Source organism: Maniola hyperantus, chromosome 4, assembly GCF_902806685.2.
Source record: "Maniola hyperantus chromosome 4, iAphHyp1.2, whole genome shotgun sequence".
Taxonomy (NCBI): domain Eukaryota; kingdom Metazoa; phylum Arthropoda; class Insecta; order Lepidoptera; family Nymphalidae; genus Maniola; species Maniola hyperantus.
This window is the reverse complement of record NC_048539.1, coordinates 14,987,263-15,005,033: the sequence shown is the minus strand read 5'-3', so window position 1 is coordinate 15,005,033 and position 17,771 is coordinate 14,987,263. Positions and strand designations below refer to the sequence as shown.

The following is a 17,771-nucleotide window of genomic DNA, read 5'->3' as shown; positions in this document are numbered from 1 at the left end:
CATGGCCGCTTGTTTATATTGTTTGCCTCCAGAACCTTCCTTTACCCTTATCCATAGATAAGATACTTCCCTTATCGGTCTTGTGTTTTTCTATTTTTACGATTCATTTAAGTGAACTATACCTTGGATTTCGGGTTAATAGATCCATTATAATAATATGAGGTATTATTACCCTTATAATATATTCATACTTTTCTGCGTTACACTCTAATTTTTAGGGTTCCGTACCTCAAAATGAAGAACGGAACTCTTATAGGATCACTTCATTCTCTGTCTGTCTGTCTGTCCATCGTGTCTGTCAAGAAAAACTATAAGGTCTTTCAAGAAAAACTATAATCCTTAGGAAGAGTTGTTGTTTTAATATATTCATTCAAAAAGAAAACAAAATTTTCTTGTGAAATACTCTTGCTCTAGAATTTCTCACCATACCCGTCCAAATTCTGTTAATTATTTTAACCCAGATTTAATAAAGCACCAGTTTTTCATAGAACAAATGACCGTTTGACCTCAACTGCCATTAATGGCAACTACAATATTTATTACAAAAACTTTCTACCATGGAGTAACAATAATAAACTGAACGATTATAAGAAAACCGTAAAAGGGAGAGAAAGAAGCTGATGATATAATATAATACATGGTCTAACCAGAACGCTGGCAAAATCTAAGACAGGTGATATAGTACTGAAGATTACTGATATGACACCACAAAAAAAAAACGCGAATAAAAAAATAATGAAATTTTGAACAAGTTTACGATAAATTGCAAATAAAACGTCTGACTGACGCTAAAGGTCAACGAAGTTGCGTAAGTAGGCCACTCAGTGAATGCCGCGTCGTAGGCGGGGCATCGACCCGAGTTTTATCGACACGCTATACATTGCGGGTTTGAAAAATACTAAATCACTAAAACAACAAAATGAGGCAAATGGTTATTGGTATTGGATTGTGTATAGGTAGTATAAAAATAACGCTAAGTTTTTGCTATCGTTCTGGTTACACCCTGTATATGAAAGCACTACGAATAAACCCTCTTAAACAAAAATATAATTGTACGCAGGTAATTAGTTTATTCCCGCTACTTCATCTACGTGGATTTAAGGTTTTTAAAGTTCCCGATACAATTTTCTAAATCCTTCCTTAATAGGCACCCCTAGGATATTCAGGGGTTAAATCCTCCTAAATCCGATTTAGACTGTTACGGTACTGTTGTGTTCATCATTTAGAAAAAAATAGATATCATGAAATATAAGTGATTAGTCACATAAAACAATTATTTATAAACCCACAATTGTTAGAAAGACTCCCACATGAGTTCAAAATCAACAATGATATAATGATTCATGCATTTGCCATGAATATCTTTAAATATTTATAAGGGCCTAATATAGCATAGGAGTGTAGTGTTACGTATTTAAAAGATATGCCGACAAACGGAAACGCTGAAATTCCGCAAGGATATTACATCCTTTACTGGAAATAGAATTCTGTATCATAGTGAAATTAAATCTACGGGGTGTTTACCGTTTAGTACACTTAGTACCGTTTAGAAACAGCGCATGTGTGTGTGTGTGTTATAGGATCACTTTGGTGTCTGTCTGTCTGTCGGTCTATCAAGAAACCTATAGGGTACTTCCCGTTGACCTAGAATCATGAAATTTGGCAGGTAGGTGGGTCTTATAGCTGGCATTGGGGAAAAATCTAAAAAACCGTGAATTTGTGGTTAGATCACACAAAAAAAAATTGTGATCATAAACTAATAATTAGTATTTTCAATTTTCGAAGTAAGATAGCTATATTAAGTGGGGTATCATATGAAAGGGCTTCACCTGTGTATTCTAAAACAGATTTTTATTTATTTTTATGCATCACAGTTTTTGAATTATCGTGCAAAATGTCGAAAAAATACGACTGTAGTACGGAACCCTCGTTGCACGAGCCTAACTCTCACTTGACCGGTTTTTTCTAATTTGTTAAAATATAACAAGCACTGACCTCTACTAATACAAGTACGCTGGACATGGGATTGCCGACCTATTTCTGAAGAAACTTGATTTTCACAATTCTGGCGCTGATAGCAGCAGTGACCGTCATGTGAGCGTACTCGAAGCTAAATGTTAGTTGTGAAACATCTGTCAACCATTGACATGACCATTTGACACAAAGCGTCAATTTTAATTTTCAGTACGCTCGATAGGACGCCTTGATTCGGTACAAAAGTAACTGTCACTTTGTACGGCACACCTTTTCCAGCGTACTTGTTTAACACTAGCTTTTTCTGCAACATCATCAGCGTGAACTACACAAATTGCTAACCCCTTTCTTAGCCTATGCCTACATCATAATAGCTATCTGCATGCCAAACAGCCCGATCCATCCAGTAGTTTGAGCTGTGCGTTGATAGATCAGTTAGTCAGTCAGTCAGCTTTTACTTTTATATATAGATTTCAGTGACAACGAGTGAGTGACTTGTACTATTATTTTTGATTTTATCCTTAACTAGCTTATGCTCGCGACTTCGTCTGCGTGGACTACACAAATTTCAAACCCCTATTTCACCACCTCAGGGATTGACTTTTCAAAAATCATTTCTTAGCGGATGTCTACGTCATAATAGCTATCTACATGCTAAATTTCAGCCCAATACGTCCAGTAGTTTGAGCTGTGCGTTGATAGATCAGTCAGTCAGGCACTATTTCCTTTTACATTATTTAGATCCTTAAGGACGCTGAGTTAACTATAAAAATTTGTAGCTAAACTCATAAAGTAAGGTATGGAACGATTTAGTTGAGGAAAATATCATGGCAAATGTGAATAATGCATTACTCAGTAAATATACTAACTAGAAACCCCAAGGTGAACCCTGTTCAATATTAGGATTTAAAAAAAAAGTAAAGCAACTTTTATGTACCAAACTAAACTTATTTGTAAAGTACATATATAAGTATTCAACTATGCAATGACACCAAATAGTAGGTGATGATCCAGCATAAGTCAAAGTCAAAGTCAAAGTCAAATGATTTATTCAAAATAGGTAATAAATTACTCTTATTGATAGGATTATCTAAGATAAGCTAAGTGGACCGCGGCTGCCTAGAATCGCTTTGGACGACTATTTCAGGAATTCTGATCTCTATCTACGAAGTTTTTCACCTGATCCAGGTGTTAGATGTATGGCCAAGACGCCTTCGCCTTCTTCCGCTAGTCTTAGCCAGGTATAAGATTTTTTGTACGCGTAAAAACTAATTTTATTTAGCTAAATAAAATAGAATGGTTTAAATCTATAGTTGTGTATCAGTATGGTAACACTGGTACGTTTGTTTACGCGTGCGTCACGTTCCCTCTGGATGGGTCTCGAAATTAGGTCAAAAGGGGGTCGACCAGTTACTGTTGTTACTGCCATGCTGTATTATATTATGCTCTTAACCAATTTCCCCTTATTACCCTCTATTGTTTATTCTGCAATCAAAACCTCTATAAATACTAATACTTTTACATTATAAGTAATTTTGGAATAAATATGAAAGAATTACTTACATAATATTATGTAAAACATTTTCTAATGCAACTAAATGATAAATTTTTCAACCTCAATTTTGGATCAACGCAAACACTCGCATCTAATAAAAGAGCACTCATGAAATAACTAGCAGTTGCCCGCGACTTCGTCCGCGTAAAATTTCTGGTTTCTCATGAGATCTCAATTGTCAGATGCATCTACCACTGGTTCCTTGCCTTTCCTACCGAAAAGAAAAAATATATAGATTCCTAAACATCTTTCTCTTTTTTTAATATTATAATTATTTAATGAATATCACAACCTATATAAAAATAAATCATCGATAAGGCTAAAACAGTTAAGATTTGCACGACAGAGTTATTCCAGAGCACAGGTTTCAATTCATTATAATAGATATGTATTATGATTATTATAGGCAGTGTTGAAATAGTTCCACGATAAATGCCAACGTGGTATTTAGTTTAAATATCTTGTAATTTACAATCAGAGAATACAAATTCTTAGGGCCCCTGACATTGGGTCCTGACCTCACGCCTTTTGGCAGTCGCCTTGGCATTGCAGTGAGTCGTATAGGTATATAAGCTCCACTCAGGCACTCAAAATTTACAAAATAATTTCATCGTACGTACATTCGGACGACCTTTACCTTCGCCTTTTATATCTTGCCCGTTTATTTTTGTTTCATTGTTTTTAAAGAAACTTTATTGGGAGTAATTTGTGAACGCTTTGCATCAATAACAATAATTTATTCTGTGTCAACGCTTCACAGTAGTCATGTTTTTCGCAGAAGAATTTTTTAACATCTTCGAAGATTATACGAAATAAATTATTACAAGTACCTAATCTTATATGAAATTTTATTTTATGTTATGGTCCCGTATTTAAATTGTTATATTTTTTCTTGTTTAGGTATTTAATGAATTTTAGCTCCTAATGAATTAGTAGCGCTGTAGGGTAGATTTGAAGACTTTTAATTTTCTTTCTTTTCTTTTGACTTCTTGAGCTACATAAATGCCACAAGTACATCATTTTAATCATAGCGATCGATGCCACGTTTCATCCTCCATTCAACACCAAAAAACGATAGGCAGTACAATTTACTACAGAAAATATATCGTCGAACACTACAAAAGTTTTAGAGTAGTAAAATGAGATTTGTATACCTAATAATTATATCTGTGTCATACCAAAGTCTTTGGAATCATCAAAACCTTTGCTGATTATTAATGACTAGCTTATAAACCCCTATTTCACCCCCTTAGGGGTTGAATTTTCAAAATTAATTTTCCTTTCTTAGCGGATGCCTACGTCATAATAGCTATCTATCTGTCTGCCAAATTTCAGCCTGATCCGTCCAGTAGTTCGAGCTGTCAGTCAAACAGTCAGTCACCTTTTCCTTTTATATATTTAGATACATAACAGTTGTCAAAAGTGGTCTATTAAAATAACTATTATAAACCTAGAGCTACCTATAAGTCCCGCAAATTACTAATGCGCGTGGCCGCCATTTTAGTGACGTCAGCACTAGACTGAAGTTTCGAGCTGATGGTATATTTTTATTTCGGCTGACGTCAAAATGACGTCATTTCGTTGTTAATGAGACATGGTTCCAGCGCAATAGCAATTTGCGAGACTTATACCACAATAAAAACGAAATATCAATCAATCTATCCATAATAATCATTTTAACTACAATATTCATTGCAACCATTAGCGGATAGTTAAAAAAATTAGCAATTCAAAATGGCAACGGATGCACTTCGCTGATGACGCGGCGCTTGCGCGGTGTCCCACTTCTGGTCCGAGGTCACGGGTTCGTTCCCCGCCACGTATTGATCGCTTTGGGGGCCGGAAGGACTCCGGTGCAGCGGACTTGGATGGCTCTCGTAAAACCACCTTTGATGGAATGTGATCTATTTTACGAGATACGCTTTTTACTAATATGAAATAAAATAGCCATGGTTTCATTTCAGAAGGTGAGTATTTTACTTTATAATTGGACCTTATAGTCCCATTTTTAGTTCCATTATAGTCCCATTTTTTTCCTTAAAGGGAAAATAAATCCTTATAGGTATATCTGTCGTTTCGGGGGAGTCATAACATATAGCAGTTCCCGTTGACCTAGAATTATAAAATTTGGCAGGTAGCAATGTCTAATAGCACAAGTAAAGGAAAAAATCTGAAAACTGTGAATATCACAAAAAATAATAATATTTGTTCCTGAAATAATTAGTTCTTTATAATCTCTATGACGAGGCAAACTAAACCCACCTTAAAATCATAAAAATCATCATTAGCTAAAAATTTACAGTAGGTAATTTAAAAAATTACACAGTAACACACAATTACAGGTAAAGTTCTTTCATATGATATACTCCACTTGATATAGTAATCTTACTTTGAAAGTTAAAAATACTAATTATTTGTTCATGAACACATTTTAATTTTTTTTGTACGGTTTTCAGATTTTCCCCGAATGTCTGCTATAAGACCTGCCTACCTGAAAAAGTTCAGGTTTCTTGACAGGCCGACAGACAGACAGACAACAAAGTGATCTTATAAGGGTTCCGTTTTTCCTTTTGACGTACGGGACCCTAAAAATAAATCCTTATAACTCTGTCTGTCGTTACGAAGGAGTCAAAACGTATAGCAGTTCCCGATGACCTAGAATCATAAAATTTGGCAGGTAGCAATGTCTTATTATAGCACAAGTAAAGGAAAAAATCCGAAAACTGTGAATTTGCGGTTCTATCACAAAAAATAATAATATTTGTTCCTGAAATAATTCGTTCTTTATAATCTCTATGACGAGGCAAACTAAACCCACCTTAAAATCCTAAAAATCTTCATTAGCTAAAAATTTGCATGTCAAACGAAAAGTTTATTTTTCTTTAATTTTTCGCCAGGAGCGCTGTAAATTTTCTCTTACATACCGATTACCATATAGGCAATAGGTACAGAAAAAATTGAGTAAATGACATTTGCTCAGGCAAAATATCAAAAAGTGTTCTTGAAGCACAAACCTAATAATATGTTTATTCTGTCAGTGAAATTTGCAAGTGTATGATTTTTGGAGAGGCAGCGACCCTGTTTAAGTTGTAAAAATTAAGTCAATTAAAAGTCTTGTGTACCTAGTTAGTATAATCGCAATTAACAATAATCTAGTTACACTTGACATTGACACAAAATACTAGACTAGAAGGAAAATCTGTTGAACTGGTAAACCAAGGTTTAATTAAACACATTATCAACAACTGAGCAACATTGATAACGCAACGTGGTGGGTGTCATTTATTATAAACTAGAGGATGCCCGCGACTTGGTCCGCGGATCGTGGATTTGGTTTTTAAAAATCCCGTGGGAACTCTTTAATTATCCGGGATCAAAACTCTATGTCTTTCCCCGGGGATACAAGCTATCTATAGTACCAAATTTTATCAAAATCGTTTAAACGGATGGGCCGTGAAAAGCTAGCAGACAGACAGATAGACAGACAGACAGACAGACGGAAAGACAGGCAGACAGACAGCCAGACACACTTTCGCATTTATAATATTAATATGGTTATTGTTATTTCTCAGCTAAAACGCTATTTCAAACATTGATTTCAAATATCAAATATGCAATTCTGAAAAAAAATACCACCCGACAAAATCGATTATGCGAGAATACGGAATATTTTACCATATATATATCGGGATTTTTAAGAACCTATAACAAAGTCGTAGCCATCATCTAGTATAAAAGCAATTATATTTATAAAAGTGTACTAATTAAAAGGTTTCGGCTATACTTAATTGAATTCAAGACAGGTGGTGTACTATAACTATATAAAGGTATTAAGTACTACTTTCTTTCTAAATCATGGTAAAATAATAATGTCATTGGTCATTTATTATTTGTTCTGCTATAGGTATATCGGGTATCTAACGCCCGAAACGAAGTAAAATAGCTAGCTGTTATAACTGTAATCTAATTAAAGTATCTACATAATATATTGATACATAAAGTTAGTAAGCTGCTCCTTTATTTTCAAACTAGCTTTCGTCCGCGTGGACTTACACACAGATTTTAAACCCCTGTTTTACCCTCTTAAAATTTTAACCCCTATGGGTTTAATTTTCAAAAATCCCTTCTTAGCGGATATCTAGGTACGCCCTAAAAGCTATCTGCATGCCAAATTTCAGCTCGATGCGTCAGTCAGCCAGTCACCTTTTCCTATTATACATATATTTTAGATTAGGTAAAATAATAATGTAGTGTTGATAATATCATTCTCTTGATTATTTATTACATTCTGCTATATCGGATATCCAACGCCCGAAACACAATCGGTAGACAAACAGCAAAGCTGAGGCGTTATCAAGGGTTGTTATCGGCGCTATAAGTAGGCCTCCGAGGTGGGTCAATGACGGTCGTTCACCGCTGCAACCCGCACGTGCTGACCTCGCATCGCCTCCTCCGCCTCTCACCCCCTCCACCCCTCACCACATCCACCCCAAAGAATTATGACGATCGTTACAAATCTATCAAAGGAACCAATAATAGAGGAATATTATTTTAGCCTTGCTATTATATTACCCTGCTTACTTAATAAATAAAAATAGAAGTAGATGGGTTTTTTATTCAAATTAACTTTTGAATTTGATTTGTAGGAAAGCGGTACCGTTATAAATGACGATGAAACAATAAACGTAAATAAAGACAGCCGTCATAACGTTGATGATGTGTGGAAAGTTCCATCACACGTTTGACGTCCTTTTTAGGGTTCCGTAGTAAACAAGGAACCCTTATAGTTTCGCCATGTCCGTCCGTCTGTCCGTCCGTCCGTCCTCGGTTAATCTCAGAGACTATAAGTGCTAGAAATCTGTAAATCGGCATGGATATAAATATTAATCACGCCGACAAAGTGGTGAAATAAAATTATGATAAATATTTTTTAGGGTAGCTCCCCTACATGTAAAGTGGGGATGAATTTTTTTTCTCTTCTACCCCACAGTGTGGGGTATCGTTGAATAGGTCTTTTAAAAATACTGTAGGTGTGGGAACATCATTTTTCGATTTCTAGGTCCGTTTGTAAAAATATGATATTTTAAAGTGCTAATTTTTATCAATGTAAAGTGTCCCCCCCCCCCCCCCCCCCCCCCCCCCCCCCCTCTATCAGCCAAATGGTAGTATATAGGAACGTGAAAAAAATCACAGCAGTAGTACGTATATATAATCAATTTTAAAGGAAAACTATCATGGCTAAGTAGGGTTCACAGGTTAAGGAGTTATATCTGTTTTTCGAGGATTGTGTCTACGGAACCCTACACTGCGCGTGGCCCGCCTCGCACTTGGCTGGTTTTTTATATTATAGCTGATAATCAACATTAAACTATGTCTTTGAATCTATGATCAACAGATCGGGTACTAGTAGTAATTATAAAAACAAATAGCAAAGTTTTGAAGCAGTAAACAATATGTTGCACGGTGTAGGTTTAAATTTCTAATATAAAGAGTTCATTTGAATTTACAGTCGTTTATCTATCGTCGAGTGGCGTACGTTTCAATGCCATATTCCTGGACCGCTATATTTATCAGGCGGTGCTAGGTAGGTCAATAACGTACATTCACCCGTTGAAGCCTGCACCCCGAAACTAGGGCGCGAGCCCCCCCGCGTATAAAATACTCTTTTTATGTTTGTTTGGTCCTTAGATTTTGCTTAGTGAGCTATTAATGCAAAGGAAAAGGCCTGCAATCGAGGTTGCTTTTTAAAGCGCTTTTCAAAAGGATATAAAAGTGCAATGAGATTTTTTTGCGAGCTGATGGGATTTTATCTTGGATTGGATGACATGACTGTAAAATATTTAAAAGATTTGACTAAATATAATAATATCATTTGAAAAATAAGGAAATTTAATATGAAATACAAGTTAAAATTAATGCAATAAGCAGCAATAATATAATTTAATGGCGGAATCATAACTCTCTACATGATACCCGCAACGTTGTCCACATGGATTTAGGTTTTTAAAAAAATCCGTGGGCACATTTTGATTTTCCGTATTTTTATTTTAGACTAGCTTATGCTCACGACTTGACACGACACGATAAGTATCTATAGAATGTGATACAGACAAACAAGGACTGTATACACTGCTCCAGGATTTGAATACCTATAATTTATAAAAAGTTTTTCAAACTTAATCGGAGTATATATACCTAATAGGTAAATTTTAATACTTCTATAAAAGGAAAAGGTGACTGACTGACTGACTGACTGAATGGCTGACTGACTGACTGACTGATCTATCAACGCACAGCTCAAACTACTGGACGGATCGGGCTGAAATTTGGCATGCAGATAGCTATTATGACGTAGGCATCCGCTAAGAAAGGATTTTTGAAAATTCAACTCCTAAGGGGGGTTAAATAGGGTTTTGAAATTTTGTAGTCCACGCGGACGAAGTCGCGAGCATAAGCTAGTTAAATATAAGGAGGAAAAGTTTGTAAGTTTGTTTGTTGGGACTACTGAACCAATTTTGAAAGTTCTTTCACCAGTAGAAAGCTACATTATTCCTGAGTGACAGGCGATATTTTATTTCAATAAATCAGAGATCCTTACAAAAATTTTAATTAGCTACCCGTGCGAAGCCGGGGCGTGTCACTGGTACTAAATCAGTATATATAATGAGAGTTGTAATGAAATACCTCAGATTACATGTTCATCTTGGAAACCCTGATTTAATTATGAAAATCTGTATAGGTTGTATATCGAAGTACCTATGAGAAAACAAATATCTGTAATCGGTAAATGGAACTTTACGAATATTTTTCTTGCAATCGACACCCCTAGTATAGAGTATTTAATTTATTTAATTAAGTGTCATTGAACAATACTTATTGTACACAATCCAAAGCTCACATCAAGTACTGAAAGTGTTCAGTGCAAATTAGAAGATTACGTAACTTCACATCGACGTGAACAACAAACTAGTTGCATATACTAAGAACAGAGTACTCCCAAGTACTGGAGCCTTCGCCCATGTACTCGTAAAAGTAGATAGAATGTCTAAGTCAGCCAGGCCAGTAGGAGCCAAGGCTAGGTTGTGCAATCGCGCCAGTCCGTTTTAGACTCTATTAAAACGACATAGAGTGAAATAAAGAGTGGTGGGAGGCTTCAATGACGTTCGTTGACTCGGCGTTCGATGCCGGCGCATTGCTGTTTTCCTTCTCCGTTTTCATGCATTGATATTAGAAACTGTTGACTTTGTTTATTCCATAATACACTTGTTTACTAGAAAATTACGTCTAGTTACGCATTGTTTTCTAAGAATCAGCGCATAATAATACCATTAGCTAGTAGTACCTACCTACTTATTTATTTTTTATTTTCAATCACCTTCAAGTCAAAAGTGAATATGCATCTTCTAGGCAAGCGTTCCCCATCATCACAATATGCTAGCAAATCCGACTGCAGCCGAGCTAGCCTATAAATAAAAAATAAATAGATAAGATATCGACGACTCAATGATGTCACAGTTAACCAGTAAAAAATGTTTGCAGGAAAATCTGCTAATTATTTCGATTATTATTTATCAAAAACTTTCCACGTTCTTTCACTGTGTATCGCTTAGTTAAAACGGCAGGTTTGTTTCACTCGTCGTCTTGCGTTCCGCCAGTTTCATTAGAACCCGGTCGTTAGCAATGCGTGTGCTGCTGAGCGAACATAACTCGTGAACTCGGAGCTCCTCGGTAAATGGTTAGTTCGACGTGTGGCGGTGTAGCTCGTGACCCAATTTCGCAGCTGCTGGTTTCAGCAGCGGTGCGGGACGCCGCGGGGCGAGGCGCGCGGGCCGTGGGGCGCTTCGTGTCAATGCCGTACGTTGACTCCAAGCAGCGGCATCGACGCGGCCTCCGCCTTACATAACCATCGACAATGAGCACTCCGCGAATGCGTGTGATGTACCTAACCGCATTCGATACATTCAACGCGTCCGAATGTCAAGTCAAACCCAATATAGGTATATTGGGTTTGACTTGACATTCAAACACTTCAACAAAAATGACACTATCCAAAAATTGGTAGTTACTCGTATGAGTTACAATCCTGCAAAAAAAAAACAGGGGCGTGGTAAATATCCTTGTCTCGATAACTTTTATACTTTCGCTAGACTTTTCACTTTGTCGTTTTAAGCTCGATTGCTAAACACGTATATTTGATGACCAAAAGTTTATTAATAATAAATCAAATTACAAATATATAATCTGTCGTTAAGTCACTTAGCAACATTGTTATTTATTGAATATAGTAGTCTTTTTTAACATAATATAACAACGTCGCTAAGATCGACATATTACGGACGGATAGATTGATTATTAATTATTGTATAATTGTCTCATTTATTTAAATATCTCATTGCTATCATATTTTTTAACAAATGTTTACAAAAATAATATAACAGAAATAACAAAAAAAATATAACAGAGACAACAAACAATAAAATAACAGAAACAACAAAAAATAAAATAACAGAAACAACAAAAAAATAATAAACAGAAACAACAGAAAAATAAAGTAACAGCAACAAAAAAAATATTAATTAAAAATAGGACAAAATGGGTCCCATTAGCAGCGGGGGCCGGGGGTATTTATTATTTATATTTTATTAGTTTCGGTCGAAAGTGGACATATTGAAAAATGGATATTTAGGATAGGGTCACTTTTGTTTTCAATGTGCGACTTGTTCAACACCAAATTACGAGTAAATTCAGCGTATACTACTCCATCAGATCGCTATCGAAAATAATTCCAGCATAATCATGAAGCAATACCATGGCAATACGAATCACGCTGCGCGCTATTTTGTTTTAGTTAGTTGCCTATTAATTTTGACATTTCAATGCAACTAGTTTTATCTTAATACGATCTCGACATTTATAGAGATGAATGATCATTTAGTAGAAGCTTTAGACGAGTTATGACTTTTTAAGTTTTTCAAATTTTTTTTTTTTTCATTAAATGTTGTTTACGTAACATGATGATATTAGAATTGCTTTACCTACAGAGCCTAGGCTAACAAAGCACTTTATAGTCCTCAATCGAGCCATGAATAAATTACAACGTGGTAATGACTCTACAAATCGAATTGTATATTAAATATTATACTTGCAGTCAATATAAAAAAGTGACCAAATGCGAGTCCTACTCGTCTACCGAGGGTTCTGTAGAATGAAAGGAAACATAGTCAAAGTCAAATAATTTATTCAAAATAGCTAACATTGTACACTTTTTGATAGTGTCTTGTTGGATTTGTAAGATAATGATGTATGGTGATAATTAGTTAATTACCTAAACTTAAGACTAAAGCTACGAGTGTGAAATTTTATATGTTAAATTGATCAACTCACTCAAAAAACATACGAAGGGTTCTACAGTCATCACACGCTGCGACGAAGTAACTTGCAACTTACAAACAAGATGTCGCTACAGGCTCTCCAATCTCTTAGCAAACATCCTAAATCGCGCTCTCGAAGTTTTATGAACTTACTCAAGTTCTAAGTTAGGACAACGGGGGTCCCGGATAAAAGAACAAGTTGGTGACATAACAGTCCTGTGGAAAATCCTCCTTTTATTGTACTGTTGAGCGTATATCACATGCTCCCGTCCAAGTTCCTTTTTACCATTTCAATACGGAACCCAAAAGGCAATAAAATTGTACAGCGGATTGCAAATTAAGTTTTGCTGACCGGATTATAGCTAATTCTTCAATGACCGACATACTCAAAGAGTTGATATATTAAGAACTAAGAAGTACTGTGAAGAAAAGTGAATATAATCAAAAATAAATAATTATTATAACCATTAGAGTTAATAATATTCACATGTTATTATCTTTTGAATATTATTGAAACTTGTTTTATTTATATGAAATACCTACATAAATCTTTCTAATAAGTGGAGAAAACGCCTATAGAGTGAATCTTAGGTCCGACGCATACCTATGGAGTGGAGTGGAGACGATTCTTTTTTGAAAACAATGTCAACTGTGCTTTAAGTACTTTAACATACGGTTGAAATTAATATAATGAAAACAAAACACAGAGGAGACTCAAAGGATGCGCGGGGCGCCCTTTCGTTATGCCAAAGGAAATAAAGCTTAGTTTGAGTTGTTATCAAGAACTGTATTGTAATATTATCATGTTATTGTGGAGTGTAAGGTGGTATTACAGCGAGGGTACAACAATGTCCGTAGGGCGGGCGGGTAAGCGCGAAAGTGAAAGATGCGCGAGCGCGAATGGGTCCGGGGAGCGAGGGGCGAGGGTCGGAGCGAGCGAGCGACGCCACGCTACGCGCCTAGCGCAGCGAGCGAAGTGCACCGCGACCGCTCCGCAGCCTCACGCAAACAAAACTTTAGTTACTAACCTACTTCCGTGCGGGCGCCAACTGCGAGCGGCTCTGTTGCACGCTCGCTCGCTTTTCACCGCCTTTAGTAACGCTTAACGCATGACACCCAGTGACGGACTATCACTTGAAAGACAACTCACTGGGTCATATCTTGTTTTGAATGGACTGTATAAATCGTAGTGGACGACAGGGGCCTTTGAGCAAAATGTTTTACGGTGAGATGATGTGTACATCTTGTAAAGCTTTTATGTTATTCTGTTTTCACGTCGGCATGCACTTGTCTAGTTTCTTTTCGATGTTTTTGATAAGGCGTCACGCACACACCACTCGCAACTATTTGTTTTTTTTTAATGTTTATGCTATTAGTACCTATACACTTAAAAATATCTACGGACTAGAATTGTGTATATAATAGAAACAATTTTATCAAAGCTGTTGTAATTCATGTTTGTTTGTTTGTCTTACTCTTTTTTTGAGAAATAATCCTCAAATATTTTCTTATTTGATTTGATACTTGATTTTTAATTAGCTACCTACTTTAATTGTCTTTTTATGTTGTTTTAAAGCATCTTGCAAGCTACAATTATTTATATAATTCGTTTCATTTTATTTAAAAAAATCTTACTTAACTGTTGACGGCAAAACATCGTAGTTTGTAAGGTTCTATTCTAAAAACTTTTTGTTGTAATATAATGTCGTTACCGCTTATTTATTGGATAATTATAATGAAATTGTTATATTATTATTATAATTGAGGGATCTGGCCTAAATTATACTCATCCTTTAGATAAACTGCGTTGTTATATCTATTGGTTGAAGGCGGCCATATTGAATCTAGGCTCTGGTAGCGCCATCTAATGATAAGGTTTGCAAATATTAAGTTAAATACGTCATCATCATCGCTGTCCATTCGTATATTTTTAATTCCAAATATTGAGTTAAAAAACTTCTGTTTTTAAACAATTAATACAATATGCCTTTATAAGTTTAAAAGAGCTTTTTAAAACTGATAAGTGCCATTAGATTTTAGATAGTAAATCATTAATGTCATTTACCTACTAGAGGAAACTTCCAAGATTAGGAATGTTGTTTCTACATAGAATCGTTCACTTACATAATATTACTGTTGGTAGGTAATTCCACCTCTGTAACCAGTGTTTTGGTGGTGTTTCTATATGGAATAGGTAGCTCTACTTACCTGATATTTAAATTTTGCATTCTTGTAGTGAAATTATATACCTACTATCCCTATTAGGTTCTACGACTTCAGATTATTTTTTATTTTTTATTTTTTCTTAACTCAAGGAAACTTTTACAAGTGATTTTGAATCGTCTAATAGTTTAATTTACGACTGGTTTGGATTCCTGTTCGTACAGAAATGCTTACTTACTATTTTTATAATGCATAATGTTTAGTCTGATCAAAAAAATATAATTAATTATTTGGAATATCTGTGGAAAAGCGTTTAAACGTCAAGATTCCGTTGAGGGGTTGTGTAGAAGCTATCAAATGACCCCTAAGTACTATATGAAGCCCCTATTTGGATTTTTTTATTTTAGTTGATAATTATGAATTGGAATATCCGCTACCTAGAAATTAATTAATCATTAAGTTTTTTTTAAATTATTTTTTTTAGAAACTATTCCGCGTTCCGCGTGCATTTTAAAACATAAAACGATCAATAACTCAAACGCAAACGATTTTCGCCCTAGGAATAATTTGACGTTTGGTATAACGTGCCTAAAACTCTTCAACGGGATTGTCACGTTTTACCAATCATGCTGTATTTTAAGAGAAGTAGGTACTACTACATGACACAGTTTGTGTGAGTTTCAAGTGAGGATTGTGCTCGTAGTAATCTCAACTGATAGATAGGTGTGCACTTGTGTATGCGCACACGACTTTATTGTGTGCTGATTAAAGTGTTGATGTTTGCGTAGATTTTTTGACTTAAGCGCGCACACTGGTTGGTCGGCAGAAACTGGGTCGGTTCAGTGACCCATATGTTTATCTAACGATTGTAGCAACGCGAACGCTTCGCATCCGTGACTTGTGTTATCATATCACTTCGTTCGCATTTTAGTTTAGGTTATCACTTATCTGCCGGGCAACCTGTCTCCCTGCACTATTCCTATAGATAAGGACAATAAACAAGGTTTTGGTGCCAGAACATTTTTTTAAATTTTATTGTTAATCTTTAGGTATAATTAGTTAGGCTCAAAACATATTGCAGTGGCGTCAAATCAAAGCGAAGCAACTTGTCTAAAATGTTACAAAGTAAATTGAATTTTAATTTTTAATTTGAATGTAGAAATTCGTGTGAAGCAAAATGAAGGCGGGAATCTGAGCGTCGATTTGCTCGTTCACATTTCATAGTGGAGATAGATCTTAGTTTACTTTGCAACATTTAAGAAAAAACGCGTATCGTCGCTTATTCTCTCCCGCAGTGTGTCTCGACTCTTAAAGAGTACTAGCTTATGCCCGCAACTTCGTCCGCGTGGACTACATTTCAAACCCATATTTTACCCCTTTAGGATTTGAATTCCAAAATCCTTTCTTAGCGGATGTCTACGTCATAATAACTGCCAAATTTCAGCCAGATCGTTCCAGTAGTTTGAGCTGTGCGTTGATAGATCATGTCAGTCAGTCAGTCAATCTGTCAGTCAGTATTATTTTTTATATTTATTTCATTTTAAATATTTAGACAAGCTGATGTCCGCAACTTCGTTCGCGTGGATTTAGGTTTTTAAAATTCCCGTGGAAATGCTTTGATTTTCCGGGATAAATAGCAGTCTACGTCATTTTCAGGTTTTTAACTATAAACAAAAAATCACATCAATCCTTTGCTCCGTTGCGGCGTGATTGAGGTACAAACCAAGCCACTTTCGCATTATGAGTAGTGTTGTAGACAAGATAAAGATGTGTTTGTAAAATGGAAATTTAAATTTTTTTTTTAAATAATTTTGACAGTTAATAAAATGTTTATAAATGCATACAGTAAGTTTATTTAAATTTTTACGGGTTATTTACCTAAGTTGGCAATAAGTGTAGAATCGTGATCGAACCACTCTCATTTACCATTTAAAAAGTACTTTCTCTCAAAACTCACGAATTTGGGTCACCATCACTGCTCTCACGGATAAGATCCCTGTCCGATACACGCCTGCATACCGCAAATTACAGCGATTGGCACTTTTGTTTAATAATAAATAAAAATTAAAAAATATTAAATAAATAAACTCCTTTTACAGCAATTTTTTTTTTTTTTTTAATTCAGATACAAGTTAGCCCTTGACTGCAATCTCACCTGGTGGTAAGTGATGATGCAGTCTAAGATGATAGCGGGCTAACCTGGAAGGGGTATGGCAGTTTTTATTAAACCCATACCCCTTTGGTTTCTACACGGCATCGTACCGGAACGCTAAATCGCTTGGCGGCACGGCTTTGCCGGTAGGGTGGTAACTAGCCACGGCCGAAGCCTCCCACCAGACAAAAATTAAATTCAAAATTAAATTAAATTAAATTAAAATTCTTTTGGGAAATCAATTGTTTGATAGGTTTTTCTCTCTTAGATATGTCGGCTGTTTTGAGTAATTCCACAATAAAGCTCATTTCAAACTACGGGATATGAACTATATTATACTCCGGTAAATTTTTAGAGTAAAAACCGGTGCGAGTCAGTCTCGCGCACTGAGGGTTCCGTACTACAATCGTATTTTATCGACATTTTGCACGATAAATCAAAAACTGTTATGCCTAAAATTAAAAAAAAATCTGTTTTAGAATGTACAAGTAAAGCCCCACATTTGATACCCCACTTGTTAAAGTAATCTTACTTTGAAAGTTGAAAATAGCAATAT

At 35.5% G+C, this 17,771-nt stretch overlaps 1 protein-coding gene across 3 annotated transcripts in view; it reads left to right on the top strand.

Moving 5' to 3' along the window:
- The window catches only part of LOC117997287 (hormone receptor 4-like), a 133,966-nt gene that overhangs the window by 50,031 nt on the left and 66,164 nt on the right, over positions 1–17,771 (top strand). Inside the window, exon 1 of one of the 3 annotated variants that reach the window (XM_069497983.1) lies at positions 13,955–14,125. The exons of the other annotated variants lie outside the window; for them this stretch is intronic. The gene's annotated coding sequence lies outside the window, so the exon portion shown is untranslated. Of the gene's footprint in view, positions 1–13,954; positions 14,126–17,771 lie in introns of those variants that run through there. 3 annotated transcript variants of the gene reach the window in all.